Here is a 22,841-nt window from a genome sequence, read left to right as displayed (position 1 = left end):
TAACCTCTACAAGGAGAACTACAAAACCCTGAAGAAGGAGATCAGGGAAGACTACAGAAGTTGGAGAGATCTCCCATGTTCATGGATTGGTAGACTCAACATAGCAAAAATGGCTATACTACCAAGAGCAATCTACATGTTTAATGCAATTCCCATCAAAATCCTAATGACATTCATCACAGAGATTGAAAAATCTACCCTAAAGTTCATTTGGAAATACAAGAGACTGCGAATAGCCAAGATACTCAGCAAAAAGAGCAATGGTGGAGGTATCACAATACCCGACTTCAAACTATATTACAAAGCAATATCAATAAATACAGCATGGTACTGGCACAAAAACAGACATGAATACTCGTGGAACAGAATAGAGGATCCGGATATGAATCCACACAGCTATGCCCACCTTATTTTTGACAAAGGCGCCAAAAACATACAATGGAGAAAAGACAGCTTCTTCAACAAATATTGCTGGGAAAAATGGTTATCCGTCTGCAAAAAAAGGAATTCAAATGGCCAAAAAATACATGAAAAAATGCTCACCATCTCTAGTCATAAAGGAAATGCAAATCAAAACCACACTAAGATTCCACCTCACCCTTGTTAGAATAGCCATCATCAAAAACACCACCAACATCATGTGTTGGTGAGGATGTGGGGAAAAAGGAACCCTCGTACACTGCTGGTGGGAATGCAAGCTAGTGCAACCACTCTGGAAAAAAGTATGGAGACTCCTTAAAAATCTAAACATAGACCTGCCATATGATCCAGCAATCCCACTCCTGGGGATATACCCAAAGGAATGCAACACAGATTACTCTAGAGGCACCTGTACACCCATGTTTATTGCAGCACTATTCACAATAGCCAAGTTATGGAAACAGCCAAGATGCCCCACTACAGAAGAATGGGTTAAGAAAATGTGGTACTTGTACACAATGGAATTTTACTCAGCCATGAAGAAAAATGAAATCTTATTATTCTCAAGTAAATGGATGGAATTGGAGGACATCATTCTGAGCGAGATTAGCCAGGCTCAGAAGACTAAAAATTGTACGTTCTCTCTCATATGTGGATTTTAAATCTAGGGCAAATACAGCAATGTGGTTGGACTTGGGTCACATACTAAGGGAAAAGCACATACAGGAGGTATGGGGATAAGTAGGAAACCCAAAACATGAAAGTGTCTGATGTCCCCACTGCAGAGGAGCTAATACAGAAACCTTAAAGCGACAGAGGTCAATATGGGAAAGGGATCAGGAACTAGTGAAAAGGTCAGGTAGAACTGAATCAACTTGGGTTGTAACACACTTGTGCATGGAATCGATGCTAGGAATCTCTCTGTATATCTATCCTTATCTCAACTAGCAAAAACACTTTGTTTTTTTTTTGTTATTGCTTATGCCTTCTCTTCAACAAAATTGGAGAAAGGGCAGATCAGGTTCTGGCTGGAAGTGTGTGGGGGGGCGGGTGGAGGGAAGAGGGATGGGGCAGTGGGCAGGTGAGAAAAATGGCCTAAACAATGTATGCACATGTGAGTAAATGAATAAAAAAATTTAAAACAATAAATAAATACAAAGAAGCCAATAAGCAAATGATTTGTTAAATAAGGAGGTATTGATGACAAGAGACATTTATATACTTCTGTGCATTTTTAAATATTCCTTAAAGTAAATAATCTGCAGCGGTATGGTATGTGTACCACTTGGTACAAGAGTTGAAAATATTCTTAACAGTTTGTGTAGAATTATATTTAGCAAAATATATTCTAGTGCTTTGTTAGTTATATTCAGTGAATCCTCATTTGCATTTTGGCATATTCTTCTGCATATTTTTCCTTTGGTTATAAAGTAAATGTGTCATCAGAACATACATATGCTTTCTTTGTTTTTATTTTGTGACTTGTCCATTTCCTTCTTCACTCATACTTTCTTTCCTTCTTTCTGCCTTTTGTTTCTCTATTTACAAGGTTTTGGAATATGGCTGCCTTTGTGAATGTGTTTAAATTGAGAATTTACTACTAAAAAAAAACCAAACACCTAAAAATGAGTAACTACAAAATTGGCATACACCTTTAGGAAAATTACAAATCCTTAGACTCTCTGCCTCCAGTCCCAGAGAAAGAACATGTGTCTTTTGACTTTTACATGTGAAAGGCCTTTCTCCTCCAACTGTTCTGTCATAGTGATTCTATTAGCTTATCCTGAGTATCAGGGAAGCTGAAGTGCTTCATGAAGCATAAAAATGAAACAATAAAGTAAAAACCCAAGGATAGATTTTCTTTATTGTAATAGATCCTGGATTTCTATGAAGTGTTTGGGTTTCAGTGGTTTCTGCCAAAGACATGAAAGAGACAATAGCACAATCAGCTTAGGTTGGTAAGGGTGCAAAACAAAATAACACAAAATCTTTCCCTTGAAGGCTCTAACTCAGCTGTCTCTTTACAAAAGCCTCACACATACATAAATGTACTGTACGGTATTACTGGTGACCATATGCCAATAACATAGACATCAAGAATACTTCTCAGAGATTTTACAAACATATGATTTAATCTGTCTCCTACCACCTAAGTGTTTTTCAGTTGTTTCATTTTCAACATAGAAAAAATGTCCAATATTGTCAAGCTGGCAACTGGTTTTAGTATTCAAAAATAATTTTAAATCACTTTCAATATTAGTTGCTGATCATTTGGTCACATATATTGAACTTACACTCTTATTTAACTTACTATTTTCAAAAAGTAAAGAATTTCATTTGATGACTCAAAATAAGAAAAGTTGCTTTTCAGAAAACCTTCTGTACCTTCTCTGTTATGTTTCTAGTGCAGCATAACAACCAGTCCAAAATCTTGAATATTTATGGTCTTATGAGGTACTTAAATCAAGGTATTTAAAATTCAGTATGAAATTTGCCATGTGATGTCCATCTAGTTTTTCATATTAAATAAATCTAAATACATTTATAATTTTGGGGGAAATGTTAGTACTTATGTTATTCCCTTTATTTAACTCTCAAGAGCATTCATTAAATTGAAAATAGAAGTTTGAAGTTTATTTAATAATTGGCATTTAATTTGTCTGCTTCATATAAGAGATTTTTGCAAATGGTTACTGGTTGAATGATTATTCTTTGAAAGTATGACAGCTAAGAATACATAGTTCTTATTCTATGTATTATTTGCTAGTGTTGACAACTTTACATTCAGAAGTACATGAATTCTATCATGCAACCATTTAGAGTTGACATTTCATGGAAATCATATGCCTTTGGTGTTCCCTGTCTTTTAAGACCTAAAGATCAATGCAAGATACTATTTATATGTTCAAAAGACTTTCAATAGTCTTGAGCAAGTTCTTACTATTTGCCAGACACATTTATTCTCCTTTATTTCTCTGAAAATTCATACTTTCTATCTCATTTAGAGATGGAATGACAAATACAAAAGCAGGATGCCTTGCGTTATAGTTTAAAAATAGGTGTCCCCCACAGTCTCATGTGGTGTCCTCATCTGGTGGTGCTATTTTGGGACATCCTGAAAATTTTAGGAGGTGGGACCTGGCTGTAATGAGTAGGTCACTGGGGGAAGGTCCTTAGAGGTATCTTCCCCATCGCTCTGCTTTCTGGTGGCAATAGGGTAAAGAAGCTTGTCTACCACACTCTTCCACCATCATAACTTCCTCTCAAGTATGTGGGTCCAAGCAACCATGGACCAAACCCTTTTGTGAGTCAAAAATCAATCCTCCCTCCCTCAAGTTGTTTATGTCAGCTGTTTGTGATGATGATGAGAAAAGTGACTAAGACAGAAAACTGGTACCCGGAGTGAGTAGTTGCTGTAACAAAACCTGGCCACATGGTTCTTAAGCCTTTGCAACTGGTTTGTGGGAGATTTGGAAGAGTTTGGAGATGTGAGCTATAGAAAACCTGGAATGCTATATGCAAAACTTAATTGGTGCTTCTGGTGGGACCTAAGAAGATCAGAATGCCGAATAGAAATGTGGACAGTAAAGACTTGTCTCAGAGGTTTCAGGTGGAAATGAGGACTATTTGGGGAATTTGACTAGAAGTCATTCATGCTGCATTTTTGGCAAAAAACTTGTCTGCATTTTGTCTGTGTCCTGAGAATTTGAATAAGTGTGTATTAAAAAGTAATGGACTCATTAATTTGATTGAGAAAATTTCAAGACAGCACAGCATTCAGCTGTGTCATGGTTATTGCAGCTGCTTTTAGTCAGGTTTATAGTGAGAATTGGAGCCAAATGTAGAGCAAACAGATCTGAAAAAATGTGCAGTTTGTCTTGAAAAGGAATGTGCTCATTTGTGGCCAAGGAAAGTGTGATGTTAAAGAGATTAGTGTCATAAAAAAGGAAGCCAACACTTTGCATTGGGACAATAGGAAACATGTTTTGAGGTCATCTCAGGATTTGGTCAGACCCCTACCCATCTTGGGCTGGAGAGTTTAAAATTACAAACTCCTTTGACTAGCTACCATTTGTTGCCCTTAACGCAGAGAAACTAAAGCAGATACCTTAAAAGCAACTGAAGCCAATAGGAAAAGGGGAACAGGTACTAGAGAAAAGGTTAGATCAAAAAGAATTAACCTAGAAGGTAACACACACGCACAGGAAATCAATGTGAGTCAACTCCCTGTATAGCTATCCTTATCTCAACGAGCAAAAACCCTTGTTCCTTCCTATTATTGCTTATACTCTCTCTTCAACAAAATTAGAGATAAGGGCAAAATAGTTTCTGCTGGGGGGGAGCGGGAGGGGGCGGAGTGGGTGGTAAGGGAGGGGGCGGGGGCAGGGGGGAGAAATGAACCAAGCCTTGTATGCACATATGAATAATAAAAGAAAAATGAAAAAAAAAAAAAAACAAACTCGTTTGATAGACTTTCCCTTGAGAAGAGGGTGGAGGGTGTTTGGGGCACCTTGCTCCTGCAGGGCTTCCTAGGAAGTTGTTTCCGCAGGATTTGTTTTATATGCTCAGCTACCCAATCACTCCAAGGCCAATACAGCCTTGGTCAAGGAGGCCCAGATACCACTTGAGTTGGCGACAGTATTATCTATAATATGTTGGTTTTGCAGGCATGTAAAATGCAAGAATTACAAGGTCATGGAGGATTCCACCAATATTTCAAGGGAAGGCCTAGGAATTCAGACAATGTATTGCAGGGTCAGAGTTTCTGCAGGAAGCCATTGAGAGGGTGATGTGTGAAGCTGTGAGGGTGAAGCCTAAGCTAAATTGGAGACCCCAAGAAGCTGAAGTTGCCAGGAGCATGGAGCATCTGGTGAGGAAATTTACAAGTAGCAGAGCCAGACCAAGAGAAAGGTTACATGGGCTGGAACGGGAAAGGCTGTAGGAGTGTTTTCCCAAGCTCTTTGGAGCTCACATCATGATACCACATGCTTCAGATGACAGACATGGAACTACAGGATTTAATGTTTGCCCTGCTGGGTTTCAGTCTTTGCTTTGGTTTCAATTTTGCTTTCTATGCCATTCTTCTCTTTTTGAATGGGAATGTTTATGCTGTGCTAATGTATCTTAAAGTATGTAACTTTTTTTTTCATTTTACAGGAGCTCACTGCTCAGAGTTTGCCTTGATTCTCAGAAGAGATTTTGAATTTGAACTTTTAAATAATGCTGGGATTGGTAAGACCATAGGAACTCTTGAAAATGGACTAAATGCATTTCCAGTATTTGATGGCTATGAGCCTTTTGGGGCCCTGGAGTGGAATGTTACAGGCTGAATATAAAATACCCCCTATAAGCTTCTGTTTTGAACACTTAGTTCCCAGCTGATGGTGCTATTTTGAGAGGTTCTGGAAACTTTAGAAGGTACAACCTAGCTAGAGAAAGTAGTCACTGGGGTTGTCTCTGGAAGCGACTTGTCCCTGGCTCCTTGCTGTATCTCTCTCTTTCTCTCTCTATTTCCTATCTGCAATGAGCTAAGGAAGATCCTCTACTGCACATTCCCAATACCATGATGTTCTGTCTAAGCACTTAGGTCCAAGCAAACATAAACTAAATCCTCTAAAACTGTGAGTCAAAATAAATCCTTCCTACCTTAACTTGTTATGTTAGTTACTTGCTCCCAGAAATGAGGAAAGTAATGAAGTCACTAAAAAGAGAGAGACTTGAGGCAACATGAACAAAGGGGCCAAAAGTTGAGTAGTTGAAAATAACTTGGAGATAATATTAAAAAGCTGAAAACAAGGTTTAGTTTAAGCTGGAGAACACTCTTCTCTTCCTTGGTGGCTACTGCTTCTCTTCCTTTCTAGAGTTACACATTCGAAGCTATGGGAGCACTTTAAAGCATTGGACCAGGTATTAATAGAGAAGATGTATTAAGTTTGCCAGTTGTTGCTGCTTTCAAATCACTAGAACATACAAAGATTTGAAACTTTCTTCCTATAGAATTTAATTTGAGTTGATTCATTTGGTGCTTTTGCACCAAGATAGTGATGGATAGTCAACACCATAAATCTAGAAACTAGAAAATAATTTGTACTGATTACATATTCTATGAAAGATGAGCTGTGCAGCTGTGTTGTTATTTTCTGTTAATTTATTCTTTAATGTCCAATTTATAAGACATCCCTTTACTGGCATCTTATACCAGGATTGCTTGTACCAGAAATCACACTACTAGACCTGAGTGGAAAACTTTATAGTACATAATTCTAACCTAGAAAAAAGTATAGCCATTATGTCAAAACATTCTGGCATATGATATAATTTATGAACTTGGCCTTTTAATAATTTAAAATTAACACAAGTTCTAGAATGATAAAATACCCTCTGCTTTCTGGAACTATGCTATTCAAAAGAGAAAGTACACAGTGAGACTAAAGTAGATATTTACCAAGAGTCGCTAACAATATACTTAGTGGTTCTACTAATCACTGACGCCTACCTCTGTCATTACCCAGATTGCAGAACTACTGATATCTTTCTTTTTTCCCCTAATTATTAATGTGTAATTTAAGTATCCCTAATTGTTGCCTCATATATGAATATGCAGAAATTTATAGGACAAACAAACATTTGCACTTAGAATATCAGATACACAAAGACCTGTGCACATTGGAATGATAAGTGAGAAAGAGAACACTGGTATGTGATATGTTGTGTGAAATGGAGGGAAAAGAGATTATACAAACTTTTTTTTCCCTTTATTTCTGTTAAGGACTATACCTGTGGCATGTAGAAGGGCTAAACTGGTTGACTAGGGCTTGAAGTTTTTGGCAAGGCTGTTGTTGGATAAGTCTTTTCACACATAGTCATAAACAATGTCAGAAACTTTACTTTTGCAGTAAAAGAGACAGTGGGTCTAAGGAGGGGGTCTGGAGAGAGGCTCGCTCAAGATCCTTAGAGATGGTGTTGTACCTCTGCCCTAAAGAAAGTCTATCTCTTCTCACTTTTCTATTCTTTCTAGCTTTATATTACTTTATTGCATGGGTAAAAAGACCTTTGATGCTTCCTGGTCAAAAAATTTCACTTGCAAATGAGAAAAACAAGATCCAAGGTCATATCTTGGTCCGCATTAATTTTCTTAGTATGATAAAATTGCTTTAGTTTCTATGCATCTTGTTGTCTTCCCTTGAATGCAAGCTATTTTCTATAGCAAGATTATCTGTGCTGGCTGAGGGTGGTGGCACTGCGAATCCCAGCATACAGGAGACTGAGGTAGGAGGATCAAAAGTTCAAGGCCAGCTGGGCTACATAGTGAGGCCCTGTTTTAAAAAAAAAGTATTAGCTGTGCTTAAGTATAGTTATTGATCACCAATGTACTCAAAACTGGATCACTTTTTTCATATGATAAAAAACTTGCACTGCTAGAATATTCAGTTATTGCTAACATTTAGCTTCATTTTCCCATTTCATATATATGATTTTTCTCATTTTTCTTGATGGGAAGATTAAAATACTTAATATAAATAAATCACTTCTAAAAAACATACAATGCATAGTAAATACTAAAGGAGTGCTTATTATTATTAGCAATTTGTCCTCTTCTGTGACTCATTCCTCTTTATACCTGCTCTTTTCATCATATGGTTCCCTCTACCTGAAAAGTCCTTACTTCCATTTTTGCTTAAGGAATTATACTCAGTAGAATTTTTATTATGGCTACTGGTACACATGTTTGGGTGGTCCTTAATATAATTATTTCAAACCTGGCACACTGAGTCGCCAGTGACCATATGGAACTTATTTTTTCCATACTACATTAGCGAATTGTCATTTTTATTTAATGCTTGTGATCAATATATTTATGATCTATGGGCTTAAAAGTGATCAGGGGATATCTCCTTGAAGGAGGGAATCATGCTTGTTTTATACAGAGCATGGTATATAAAAAGTGCTCAATAAATATTAGATGAATTGCCAAAATTCACTGAACAAACAGGATACCCATCTGGTGACCTTAGGTAAAACATAGCACTTGCAAGTTTCCCTCTGAGTTTGAGGCTCAGATTTTTAAATTTCTGTATTTCTTGGCCAAAGGTCAACATTCTCCTCTTACCAGCCCCTCCAAGGTATACCAACCTTATGGGAATATAATGGTTGAATTTAATATAAAAATTTTAGTTCCTTAATTTCAGTTGTGATCTCAGTAAAGATGAGATCTTCTAAGAGTGATTTCAGCTCATTTTACCCATCTTTCTGAAGTGAAATTGCTCACAAAATTAACATCATGGATTTGGATGACTATGCTATTTAACATGAAAAAGTTGAGTATGTTCCTCTTGTCTCCCATAGATAGAGATGTACAGGAATAACATGTGAAAATCAGTGTCAGGGAACTTAATGATTCACTGAAAGTCAGTCAGATAGTGACATCATTAGAATTAGCAATCTGGAGTTCTGACTCCCAGATTCATACTATTTTTATTTCCCTCGCTGCCAGATTGGTCAGCAGGCCAATTCAGAAGGAAAGCCAGCAGTTCTGAAAAGTAATTTAAATCCAAGAACAGAATACACTGAACACATTATTCCTGTTCTTGTTAGCAGAGGATAAACAATTCTGAGACTATTATCCAGTGTGGTTTTTGCCTACACCCAATTTGAAACACCTTTCTGCCTTAATTGAATACTCCCACAGAGATACTGGAAGTAATGCATTGAAAAATATATTTGTAATTTGATAACCAAAGGAAAAATCAAATGTCATGTGTGCTTTTTTTTTGATTAAGGAAAACTGACCCTTTATATAATTATTTCAATCTGGGCACAGTGAGTCTCCAATGACAATAAGGAACCGATCTTGTTTTTTGAAAAATACTAGAAAAGGGAATTGTCATTTTTATTTAATACTTGGGATCAATATATTTATGATCTTTGTGCTTTAAAGTGATTCTGGAATATCACTAATCAGAATGTTGTTTCTCAATTACTGCAGTGAGTGGTTCAGATTTGATTTTATGCATTTTAAGTGATATATCTGAAAACTGCCTGTGAAGCAAAGCTATTTTTGTTATTGACTGTGAACACATATATTGTGTTTTGGTGTGGCTCATTACTCAAGCAAGGCAGAAAAGAAAAGGCACTAATAATCAGTAAGAAAAACATCAACTAAGTATTTAAATAGTGACTTCATGTAAAAGGCAGCATTTGCCCATTCCCCCTGAACTAGAGGCCAAGATCTTAATGCTTCCTCTGTATGTACCGGTCACAGGAAGGGGTCAATAGTCTCTTGTTATCAACCACTTCCAGCATTTGCCAACTTTATGGGACTATTCTAATTTGATTTATTAAAAATCTCAGCTATGCAATTTAACTTGAGATTCCAGTACTACTAGGAAAATGTTTTGCTCATTTGGTTTTTCCATGGTAAACTCTAATCAAACACAATCTGAAAATATTAATTTCTGTAAGCTAGTTGAGGTAAAAATGTAAATTTCTATGTATTGGTTAAGGTAGTAAATAGGATGACTAAGAGCTTTACATTTAAAAGAACTTGCCATAAATGTAGTCTTTATTATGTCTATAGCTAGCATTTCTTAAAATTATACTTTCAAAGATAAAACAATCTTTCCCATTCCTCATTATTGACAAATGTAACACATGTTTCTCAGGAATATATCTTTGTTGCATACAATGCTCCTTAACTGGGGCTTCACCTCCTATAGGATATTGTGGCTTGGAATTTTTAGGGTACCTACAGAGTTGAGAAAGTAACTCTTAAAAAAAAAGATTCTTCATTCCTCAACATTTTCCCCTTATCTTTCTTTTGTGATCACTAAGAAACAAATGAATTAATAACAATATTGTGTATCTGACATTTTAATGTCTTTGGGGTTGTTTAAAAGTGTCAAATTTCTTCTCACTTCTGGAAAGTAAGTATGTGATTAATGCACTCTCTACTATTACATTCATGTATATCTGCCATTATAGCACAACCTTTTTACTAATAAAATTTTTGCTGGTACTCTTTGGCACTCAGGTGTTAGCCTGAAAAGACATTCAGTATTTTTAACTGAAAAATATATACATTCTCTGTTAAACAGAGTATTGATTGAATATTTGGGCAAAGAAATTTTAAGCAAATTTTAATTAGGCTATTTCATATATGATAATCCTATATTTTCCACAAGAAACTCTAAGATAAAACAGAGCATGTTAGAGACAAGCATGATCAGGCTTTGAGATTTGAGGTAGGACAAAAATAAGGAAAAGGAGGAAAGAGGCAAGTAAATTGTGAACAAATTAGATGACTGGAAGACATCAACTTCTGGCTCATTCTAGGCTTAGGTTAAAATGAGATAAGGTCAAGTATAGACATAGCTCCATAATCCACTGGGTCAAGAGCAAAATTTAGATAATGACAGTCTATAAAAATGTATATATTCTGTTAGAAGGGTACTCTAAAGTTTTTAATTTTGTTTTTTATTCTTCTTAGAACCAAAGACCTATTTGGTTGACTCCATATCTGGATACAGCTCTCATTCAATTAAGAGTCTCCAATCCATGATATGGGAGAATCACATCCTTAGGTCTAATATGGGATTCCATGAATCAATTCATATTCCCAAAAGATTTAGAAAGCTATGACCAAAAATTTGTTGTCCTGAGACAGATGGACAAAGAAGAGGCCAGGGGAAGAAAGAAGAGTGTTTACTCTATGTGACTTTTTAAAAATGGTTAAACTATATTTCTGGATCTGCCAGACTTGTAGACAGTGAAGTATTTTAACAGGAGAATAATGTTGAGTTCTGTCATTTGCAATCTTATTATTATGAACAATATTACAATATATAGTTTGTGTCCTTTTTTGGTGAATAAATATATAAGAGTGGAATTGAGTCCCAATAATGCTAAGATTTTGAAATACAATGAGTTTGCCTTAGGCTGTTATATTGTTGTTTTCACATATTACTTAAACATATATTTAACATATCAAAAATATGTTTATCACTTTCTATAAGCTCATATTAGTTATACAAACCCTTCCCATTGCATCGTATCCTGCTTTACTTTTCATGTTCTGAATGAGCTCATTTTCCTTCTCTCTTGTGAACTGTCTCTAGAGTTCCTTTTAGTGCAGATCTATCAAAAAATCTTTTTTTTGTCTAAAAATGGCTTTTTCTCACCATCATTTTATGAATATTTTCTTTAGTTAGAGAACTTAAGGTTGATAATTATTTTATTTCAATAATTTAATGAAATGTTCTTCCCTGTTAGCTTCCATCCTTTCTCAACAGGTTAACTATTAAACTTGTTGATGTCTTTCCCTTTGTTAATAAGGTTAAAAATTTCATTTTATGGGTGTTTTTAAACTAACAGAAGAGAAATAACAAGTATTGAAGTATAATAATTTCCAGAAAGAGTTTGTATACTTAAGAAACTGAAAGAACAGAGTGACTGTGTGCAGTAAGGAAGAACGAGACTGAGAAGTGTTTGGACAGGAAGTGAGGGACCACAGAATATGGTAAGAAGCCTCATTTTTTATTGCCAAGAGCCATATGAATGCATGCATAATTCAAGAATATTGCACTTTTGTGGAAGGATGAAAGAACAAAAAAAAAAAATTAAAAAATTTGAGAATGTATTGGCCCAGTGGCAGAGATAAAGGCAGAGGGCTAGGTGAGCTGGGATATGTTTTAATGTTAGAATTGATGATTCTAACAGTGCTAGGCATAGCCATTAAAGGCATCTAATATCTTAAATGGAAAAATTGGGATGCTAGAAACTAAACTTATTTTTTAACAATGAATTTTGTTTTCTGAGCAGAAAAATCACCCATGAATAGTTGTACTGAAATCTGACTATGTGAGCCATAATCTTCTACATAGGAGTTAGGGCAAACAACAATTATTTGGATAAGATTGTAGGAGAGGAGGATTCTAGGTAGGGGAAAGCGCATAATGGAAAGCCCTATGAATTCAATTATGATATACTGATACATTGTAAGAACCTTTGTAAATACCACAATGTACCCCCACCTAGCACAAAATAAAGGGGAAAAAAACCCCACTATGAATCTAGGCAAAAACTTAATTGGCAGAATCTATCTGTTGTAAATGTTTTGTTACTCTGAGGTTTTTTGAAGACTTGCAGCTTCTAGAGGAAGACCTAGAAGTAAATTGTAGTTAATTTCATCAGATAGCACTGGTAGCACAGCCTCCACCTGCAGCTATGTAGCAGGCAGCTGTACATGCACCACTGCAAAAGGTTGCATACAGCTTGTAGGAGTCATAGCAAGCAAAAGGACTCTGCCATTCAAATATTGGGGAATTGATCCTCTGAGAGCTGGTGGTTGCTCAGATTACAGAGACACAAATAAACACCTGGTGGTTATTGTCCTTACACCTTCTTCCCCAAGGGTGAAAGTCTCTTGCCCTCCAGCAAACAACACAGCTTCCAGAGGATTTAAAGTTCCAACATCCCTTTCCCCCTTTATTTTTCTTTTTCTCCTCTGGGATTCAGCTATTAAAGTTGAAGACATTTAAAAGCAACTACACATACAAGAAAAATTATATAGTCACCATGCATGTGAAAAAAAAAAAAGGAAAAGAAAAGGCACAGCCCAAGATCAAAGGGACTTTTAGTTAGCACATCAGGGTTATCCTTAGAACCAGAGAGCTTGCAATAATAAGAAATAAACAAACAAAATAATAACAAACCCTCAGGATGGGGTAGGGAATCTGGTATCTATACTTATTAGATGTGAATGTGTACTTTTAAAAGAAAAATCTCAAAATGTACAAAGAAACAGGAGAGCATGGCTCATTCAAAGAAAAATAATAAACCAACAGAAACTGTCACTGAAAAATGCCCAGTGGTAGATCTATTAAACACGACTAAAACAGTTGTCTTAAAAATGTTCAAAGAACTAAAGCCAGAGAAAGTCATGAAAACAATGTTGAACAAAATTAAAACATCAATAAAGAGATAAAAAAAGCTAAAAGGAAACTAGTAAGATATTCTAGAATTGAAAAATATAATAATTAAAGGAAAAAGTCAAAGTTGAGAAACCAGAAGAAAGAATCAGCTAATATGGAGACAGAACAATGGAAATTATGAAATCTGAATAACAGAAAGAAAAAAGGTTGTAAGGGGTCTATTGAACCCTCACAATGTACTGACCTTTGCATTCTGATTCCAGAAGATAGAGAGAGAGTAAAGAGAAGGGAGAATATTTAAAGAAATAGTAGCTGAAAACATCCCAAATTTGTTGAAAGGAGTGAGTATAAACAGCCAGGAAGCCCAACAAACTAGATAACATGAACTCAAAAAGACTCCTATACAGATGAATTATAATCAAACTTTATATTGCCAAAGACGAAGATAGTATCTTGAAAACAGCAAAAGAGAACCAGCTTCTCACCTACAAGTGGTCTTTGATAGAAGAATCAATAAATTTTTTATCAGAAGATTTTGAGGTCAAAGGCTAACATATTCAGAGTAATAAAACAAATGAAATGCACAAACAACAACAAAACCCAAACACAGGCCAACCAAGAATTCTGTATCTGCTAAAAGTGTCCTTCAAAAGTAAGGGAGAAATAAAGACATTCCCAGACAAACACAGAAGGAGGGAATTCATCCCCACAAAGCCTGCTCTAGAAGAAATACTAAAGGGAGTCAATCCTCCATGTTGAAATGAAACTAGACAGTAACTTTAGTCATACCAGGAAATAAAACTCTCAGTAAAGGTAAATACATAGGCAAGTGTAAAAGTAGTATTCTTGTAACAATAGTTATAACTCCATTTTTGTTTGCTACATTATATTAAAGATGAACACATTCTTTAAAAAATACAGTTAGTAATCCAAAAGCTAGTATTGTAAATTTAGTCTGTGTCAGCTGTTTTGTGTTGCTATAAGAATACCACAACTGGGTAATTTATAAAGAAAAACATTTATTTCTCACAGTTCTGGAGGGCATCTGCCAAGGGTTCTCTAGCTGCGGTATTCCATGTGGGCTGAAGGGCAAGACAGTTTGAAAAAACAAGAGATGGAATTTGCAGCCTTAAACTCTTTTATAGTCAACACTAACTATTCAAGAAGGTGAAAGAATCATGATAAATGCCTCTCATTAATCATCACCTCCCAACAGCAAATTGCTTGCTACACATTGTTTTTGTGTCTCCCAAAAGCAGTTTGTAACTCCACATTTTATTATAATTACATAAATGCAGTTAAAGTTATATTTTTCAGAAACACAATATACAAAGATCTAATGTAGCAGAGAGGAGGGCCAAGAAAAGAAACAAGCAAGTCTGTGTTCTGATGATGTAGCAGTGGGGAAGAGATGGCATAGCTAGGAGATAAAACTTAAAGAAACATGAAGAAGTTCACACTGGGGATGAAATGCCCAACAGCGTTGAATGCAACCATATATGGGTTAAACCTTGCTTTTTGTTTCTGCAACCTGCTTGCAAGGGTATATAAGGTGAGACCCCTTTGGTTTCAGGGCTCAGCATTTAGATGAGAATTGGTTGAGCTGCTGCCGGCATGCTAATAAATATTGCTTCCTGAGAAGCCTTGGTGTCCTGTGTCTTTGAGATTCTTGCAACACTAATCGACATTAATAACTGAAAGGAATGAGAACAGAGATATAAAGGGGGTGGCGTTCTTGTATGTTAACAAAACCAAGATGGTATAAATTCAAATTAAAATGTTATAATTTTAGGATATTAATGTAATCTCCATACTCACCACAGAGAAAATTGCTACAGAATATCTACGAAAGGAACGAGAGAGGAATTAAAATGTTTCATTACAAAATTAATTTAAAAACAAAGACAGTAATGAAGTACAGGTTGCAGAAAAGCCATAAGACATAGAAAAAAAATAGCAAAATGACAGAAATTAAGTCACTCCTTATTGGGTGGTCTTTATAACTAAAAGGAAATTCTGATGTATATTTGATGACCTTTTAGGACCTTGTACTAAGTGAAATAAGTCAATTACAAAAAGCAAATACTCTATGACTCCACTTGTGCAAGCTACTTAAAGTAGTATCATAGAAATAGAATGGCAGCTTGCAGAGGCCAAGGAATGGAACCTGAGGAGTTACTGTTTAGTGATAAGTTTCAGTTTTACAGGATGAGAAGTGTTCTAGAGGTGGATGAGTGGTAGTGTTTGTACTACAATGTGAGGTAAGTGCTCTACCACTGAGCTACATCACCAGCTCTTGTACTACAATGTGGATGTAATTAGTACTCCTGGACTGTGTAATTAAAAGTGGTTAATATGTTCAATTTTACATGTATTCTTCATAATAAAAATAGAAAAAATGAAAAAAAGATTTTAGGGACTGCCTCTTTAAACTTGAGAAAACAAAATGAGTTGGCATTTGGTGGTTTATCTTTGAGATTATTTTCAATCTGAGAAGAAAATATTACTTTAAAAAGTTAAAAGAAATATGTTACTGTTTTAAGACTTAAGTGTTTCATCTAAGAAGCCTTTATTTGATGACATATTATAATTAAAGAAATGCCTAGAAAAGATAATAGCCTATCTTATTTTTATCATTGATGAAAATAAGTAGTCATTGCTAAATTTCTTTAAACTAATGTCACACTCTTAAAAGTTATAGTAGAACAATGTATTACTTTCTTTTGCATTCACATGCTTTTGAGATTTTAAGTGATAAGTTGCTATATGCACATTCTAGTAGTATATACTTATTCATGAATTCCATGTCAAATCCACCTCAAATTGCTAGTAGAAATATTTTTTTCTTTACAAAATTTTTTTATTTTATCAAAATAGATATGCATATAAGAATATGTTGAGACTATCAATATCATTTGTTATGAGTATTATGGTAGAAATAAAATTTAAGAATCTAGGCTGTAATAAGTGTTATGACTATATGTTTTCTAATACTAAATATATTAATCTATCTTTTCAGTAAATCACAACATGAAAAATAAAATGGGCTAACATAAGTCTTAGTGCCATAAATTTCATTGTAAGGATTAATAAGTCTTTGCATATGAACTACTTCATAATTAAAGGGGAAAATAGTCCTGATAACCAGAGCTCATCCTTAATCCAAACTTACAACACTGGAAGAAAGACAAAGGAAAATGTAAACAGTATTCTCAGTCTATTATCACGCTGTGTTGCTGAAAGAACTTGGTTTTTGTTGTTGTTTGTTGTTTTTCCCTTTCTCCTCAGATACATTATAATCAAGTGAAAAATGACTAGTTTTAGGAGGGATGTAAGATTCCCATATGTAAATAAGGATGATTGCTATCTAATTTCAATTTAGGAATATGCCTTAAAAGATCATTATGGGTGGAGATAGAAAATGCTAACATGAGAACAGACATAATAAAAAGACATTTTTAGGAAATGTACTACATTATTTTGGGGTGGTTAATAACAAGTGGAAACAATGATTATGTTTTCAATACCAGATAAATTATACATTTGGCAGCACCCATAGGGTTTTTGGAAACGTCATTCAAAATGTCACAGATAACATTAACTTCTGTCCAGCATTGTAAAGATAATATGCAGGCATGATTTTGTAGGCTGTTTATGTATTTTGATAGATTTATAGCTTCCTTTCTTGCTTTTAATCATGAGCATTAGTCTCACGATGTACCCCATTTACTTGTATTACATCTTTATGTTTCATTAAGGATTTAGTTACATATATTAGTTACAGCCCTATACTTTATTCTTTTAGAAGTTTAAAATGTATTAAGAAATGTAGTTATTGACATACTTTCAAACAAACTTAAGATGGACTATAATTGGATACCAATAAGGAATATAGCAATAGATATCTTTACCTATCTGTCTCTCTGTCTATCTATCTATCTATCTATCTATCTATCTATGTCATCTTATCCTGAAGAATAATCTATAGTCAAGGATATGCTTTACAGTGATTCTCACACTTAACCTTAGAGTCACCTGGAGGCCTTAGAAAAGCACAGATGGCTGGCTCTAACCCAAGGGTTTATGATCTAGCAGGTTTGAAGTGAAATTTGCAATTTCTCAAGAGCTATTGATACAGCTGTTCTGAGTTTCACTCTTTGGCAACCACTGTTTTATTTGTATCTTATGGACTTTAATTTTATTTCAGTGTGTTTTATTTTGTAATGTAGCTAAGTTATAGTTATGAATACTTTTAACACCTTGAGATTTATATGTTGCAAGAACTTTACATGTATTAGTTATCCCTTGTGGTCATACAGGAGGAAACTAGGGTGCAGGGAGGCTATATGACTTGTCCAAAGTCACACAAGTAAGAGCTGGAACCAGGAACCAAACTCAGGCAGCCTAGCTACAGAAAGAATGTTCTTACGCATTAAGCAAGATTGCATCCACTGATGTAATATAGAATTATCATAGCATATGAGCTACCAGAAGACTGAAACTATATGTTATGTGACTTCATGTCTGATCTTAGCATAGTGGTTGGCAAGGAATGGGTGCAACTTAACTTTCCCCTCATATCAGCATTGGGATAGCATATCCTATGAAACTCATCTGCTAAGACTAAAAAATAAAAAAAACCTCAAGGCCCTTCCTGCTCCTTAGGGGAAACTACACCATTCTCAATCATTAGCTACTTATTTATAAATGCCACATCAAAGGTTTCCATCTTTATGATTTTTTGAGAGTCAGCAGCTGGAAAGTAGCACTTATTGAAAACAACCTTGAAGTGACTGTGTTCCATATAGTATAACTCCTGGGTTGGTTCTGCCTTTTGAAACATTACCTATAAAATGATTACAGAGGCAGATTTCTGGAATTTATTTAAACAGATATTTTAAAGCTTATGGTCATATGGCATGTACAGAATATATGCTAGAATTTTTAAGTTTAAGATATTTCTAAGAATATTAAGAGCCATGAATTAAAATTTTGACTATTTTTCTTGATAGAAGTATAAATTGGAATTAAATTGAGATATTTGATGAAAAAATAATACGGATAAATAATCAGAAAGGGAAATTCTCTACTAAATTACCAGGATTTATAGTTTTCTGGTACTCTTAAGAAGAAGCAATAAATGCTAATATGTGAACAAAATTTAAAAAAAAACTATGTGTATTAAAAAAATAGAATAGGGTAGACTACATTAGCTAATATCTGTATATTTTCCATTGTCAAAATACTTTAGCTTAATAGGCAAGAAAATTAATTGTATGGATTAAAAGAAAGGAAATACATGGGATTTTAGTAAATTCTGGGGATATGTGAGACTAAAGATGCAATATTATAAGAAAACAATATGAAATTCTTAATTTTTACTCTGTGTTTCTTTCTCATTTATATATAATTTTTTCTTATTTCTCTTTCCTGAACTGGGGCAACCCTGAAATGTGATGTGCAATCTCTCCAGAGCCTCATACTGGTTTTGAACAAAGTTATACTCTGTGAGATTTAGTCTTTCTGTTCCCTGTCTTTTCTTCTTACTCCATTCTAGTACCTTCCTGGAGTACTTCTTAATAAGTAATATTCACAGGAATCCTATACTCAGAGTCTGCCTCTGTGTAACACAACCTTTCACTTTGAGGCTTGTAGATGGTAGGCTCCTCTTTAGAATGAACTGATTGCAATTCAGCTGTCAGCTCTGGGACTCGTCCCCAGTCCCCCAACACACACATACTCTATCTCCACTCCCACCTCTGTTACATTTATAGAATTTTGGCTGGGTTTAAGTCATATAGCATCCTAAGACCCAAACTTTCAGTTATTAATGATATAGCTCCCAATTTTCTGTTTAAAAATTTCACCAAAATGCTGACTGTAATTTTAAAACACTTTCAAATTCTTATCCTTCTGTGTTTATATGTCACATCACATCTCATATTAGGAGACTGTAAATTTACCCATTTAAATGTTAGGAATTAAATTATGACAGGAGGCTACATATTTTGATCTCTTTAAAGTAATACACATAGAATATGAAATTCTTAGGGATATTAATTTGTGGATAGATTAAAAGAACAAGTGAAAAGAAGTATATGCTAGATAAGATTAAGTGAAACTAAGAAAACGCCAAATCTTCATCATTTGAAATTTACCTCTGTGAGCAAGTGCATCCCCTAGAATTAGAAATAAAAAAATTACCTATATTAGAACTAAAATGCTGGATGGTTGTTTGGCCATTGACACAATTAAAGCAGGTATATATCAGGTTTTTGATATAAGAAAATAAAAAATAATTAATGATAAGCAGTCAAAAGGAAAGTGACCAAGATTATTCCTTTAGAAGCCTTACGAAGCAAACAGAGAAAACTGTGACTAAGCAACAATGAGAAATAAAATCTCATACACCATTTTGATGCTTGGTCTTTTATTTCTGTTTTGGATTCTCTCTTATGGATGTTAGCTGAATTTTATCAAATACAACTGGTACCTCTATTACTATACAATTTTTATTTTCCTTTTTAAACTTGCTTATACAAATTATACTTTTATTTTCCTTTCTAATTCTTATTGATTTGTTTTCTTATCTCATGAATTACAATATTTATATTTACAACACTTGTTACTTTACCATGCTATATAATTCATATTAGATTTTAGCTTACTGTCCTAATGAATTAGCTCTGCAGGGTAGAAATTTTTGTTTACTTTTTGTTTATTGTAGTGTCCTAGGCACTAAAATTATGACTGCAGGACACTAGGCATGAAAATATTTGTTTAATGAGTAATTAAGTCATATTATGTCAACTCCTATTTAGCCCTCCCCCCAATAGTTTCTCACCACACCTAGAACAAAATACAAATTCCTTACTATGATCTATGAGGCCTTGCATGTTGTGGCCCTCATCACTTTGTCCTGAACTCATACCCCTCAACTATGTGTCGGCTGTATACCCAGCCTCAATTACCTTGAACTTATTTCTACACCAGAGCCTTGACACATGCTGTTGATGATTTGTTCCGTCTTCCTGAAGATACTTCCTTTAAATCTTTGTGTGCCTGGCTTTGTATTACCTAGGCTTCCATTATGAGCACTGTTCCTCATAGGTAACTTTCATGAATATCCCATGCTAAATAGCTGCTGGTTACTACCAATCACTTGGGACTGCTTACTTTTGAGAATTTTATAGCACTCTTTAATATCTAGAATATTATGTTTTGTTTGTTGAGCATCTCAACTCAATGTTAATCCCATGTCCTGTTCTTTTCTGTATCCCCACCACTTAGATAGGTCCCCAGCAGCTATTTCTATCACTAAATATATCTTGTCTATATGTGTGTTGTAAGTTTTTAGTTGTGACCCTGAGTCCATCATTGTAAGTTTGTGCACACATGTAGACATTTCACAAAATTGCCAAGACAGCCGAAGTGAAAGACTCTAGCTGGGCCCCTTTTCTAGAAAAAAAAATCTGACAGCATAATTGGACTGCCAAAGGAGCTCTCTGCTGTAATCAGAACGGGCTGTTACTGCTGTTGAATATACTCCACTCAGCGTGTTTTTTAAATGACTAAATTCTAAACCCCAGTTTCACATACCTAATTAACATAACTTACATTCTTCAACAATGGCCAAAGAGCCCATTGGCAAGGTGATCTACTTGAATATCCAAACTAAGACTCCCTAGAAAGTAAGAAGGGGTATTACTGATAAGTACACTGAGACCACAGTATCAGCTAGACTGTTCAGGAGAAACTGCAATGTTTAGGCATATATATCTTTAGGCTGATCTGTTCTTTTTATGACTTTGGATCTATAGACTGATATAGGAATGACTTTATAAGAAGGCTAAGTCCTAACTCTTGGCTCTGCAGCCCCATGATCCCTTTAGTCCTCTATGTCTTTTCATGATGGGGAGACTTTCCTCACCATTACATCTCCTAATGTTTCATGCAGATCATGTTTACTGAGTCCTCTTAGTGCGCCCAGTTAGGAGGAGGTGGGTGCACAGCTTATAACTACTTCTAAATTCCTCTCTCTTTTGGTCATTTAATTTCTTCCTCTACCATGCTAAGGAATTTCCCACATCACAAAACAATGAATTCAGGTTCCAGATCACTAAGTGAACAATAAATTAGAATAATTTCCAGTTTCTAGGTTGAATGCAAATACTCCAATGAATAAATCAGATGATTATACTAATCAAAATTACATTTTTTCTTCTTTGACCCAGACTCTCTGAATCCATGTCACACATACTATACTGGAAATTGTTAACAAAATGAACAATATCTTGGAATTATTTGTTTTCAAAACATTCCTCCATGATGACTTTTTATTTGTTCTTCTGAATCAGATCTAGTGAAAATAAGATACAGTAAGAATGAGGCATAGTGTGAGATTATTTTTGCACATTCAGTCAACACAAACCAAGTCTAATTAGACAATAGAGATAAAGTTACTTATCAATAGGGAAGCTCCGTGGAGGTCAGGGGTTTAGGGTACTTGGAGTCATTAGAACCCTTCCAAATGTCATTTTTGGATCCTACCTTTCCTAATGAATGAAAGAATTCAGTCTGTGTTGAATTCCCACAGGATCAGACTCTGAGTTGGATTTGTGAATACATCAAGCTGTAACTAGAAGAGACAGAAATTTGTCTACAGCATGTTTTAAAACTTCATGGCTGTTTAGATCCATAAAAAATTACATTCTCAACTGCAATAAAGATGTAGAAGAAGTACTGCCTTTCCTTCCACACAAATTACTCAAATATTCCTCATGGAAAACTATAGCAGAGAGTTTAAAGCAGAAGAAATCGCTGACAATTTCTTAACTGGCAGTGCAGAGGCTTCCAGTTAAGGTGGAGAGCAGGGATGATTGACTCAGATCCCCTCTGGACCAAGATACTCCTAACCCCCACCTGGTGGGAGCATGACTTGCTAATGATTTATAGCTAAGTTCCTCAGCAGGAATTGCTATGGCTAAAGGGAACAGGATCTGTTTGTTTGTATTTTTATAAAAATGCTTTTATTAGGATATATTCATTATACAGAAGGGAGTCACAGTGACAATTCCGATCAGGCTGACATTATACATTAGTTACAACACCCCATTGTCTCTCTCCCTTAACCCCCTTCCCACCCTACTTAAAGCAATTGCAAGAGGATTCTTTGTTATATTTCATATGATGTCCATCAACCATATACCCTCACCTTAATCTCCTTCATTCACCCTCCCCATCCCATTAGTAACCCCCCAACACACTGAACCTATTTTACAGTTCTGCCTTTCATTGTTAATATTTAAGTTGATGTTCAAAGGGGTTTCTCAATGTATTGCCGCTAATGGTATACCTTACTTTGCTCCATTCAACCCCTTCCATTACTCTCCATTACCCCTTTATCTCCCACCCCCCATTTTCAATAGCTTTCAGTACACATCCTTATATCCTCTACCTCCACAGATGTAATGTTTTATGATATTACTGATG

At 35.1% G+C, this 22,841-nt stretch overlaps 1 protein-coding gene across 1 annotated transcript in view; it reads left to right on the top strand.

Annotated features, from left to right (window-relative positions):
- The first annotated feature begins 11,845 nt into the window (after window positions 1-11,845).
- The window catches only part of Npffr2 (neuropeptide FF receptor 2), a 140,755-nt gene continuing 129,759 nt past the window's right edge, over window positions 11,846-22,841 (top strand). The window contains exon 1 of the mRNA XM_074042036.1: window positions 11,846-11,935. The gene's annotated coding sequence lies outside the window, so the exon portion shown is untranslated. The remainder of the gene's footprint in view (window positions 11,936-22,841) is intronic.

The sequence above is a fragment of the Castor canadensis genome, chromosome 9, assembly GCF_047511655.1.
Source record: "Castor canadensis chromosome 9, mCasCan1.hap1v2, whole genome shotgun sequence".
Taxonomy (NCBI): Eukaryota; Metazoa; Chordata; class Mammalia; order Rodentia; family Castoridae; genus Castor; species Castor canadensis.
This window is presented reverse-complemented; position numbering and strand designations above follow the sequence as displayed.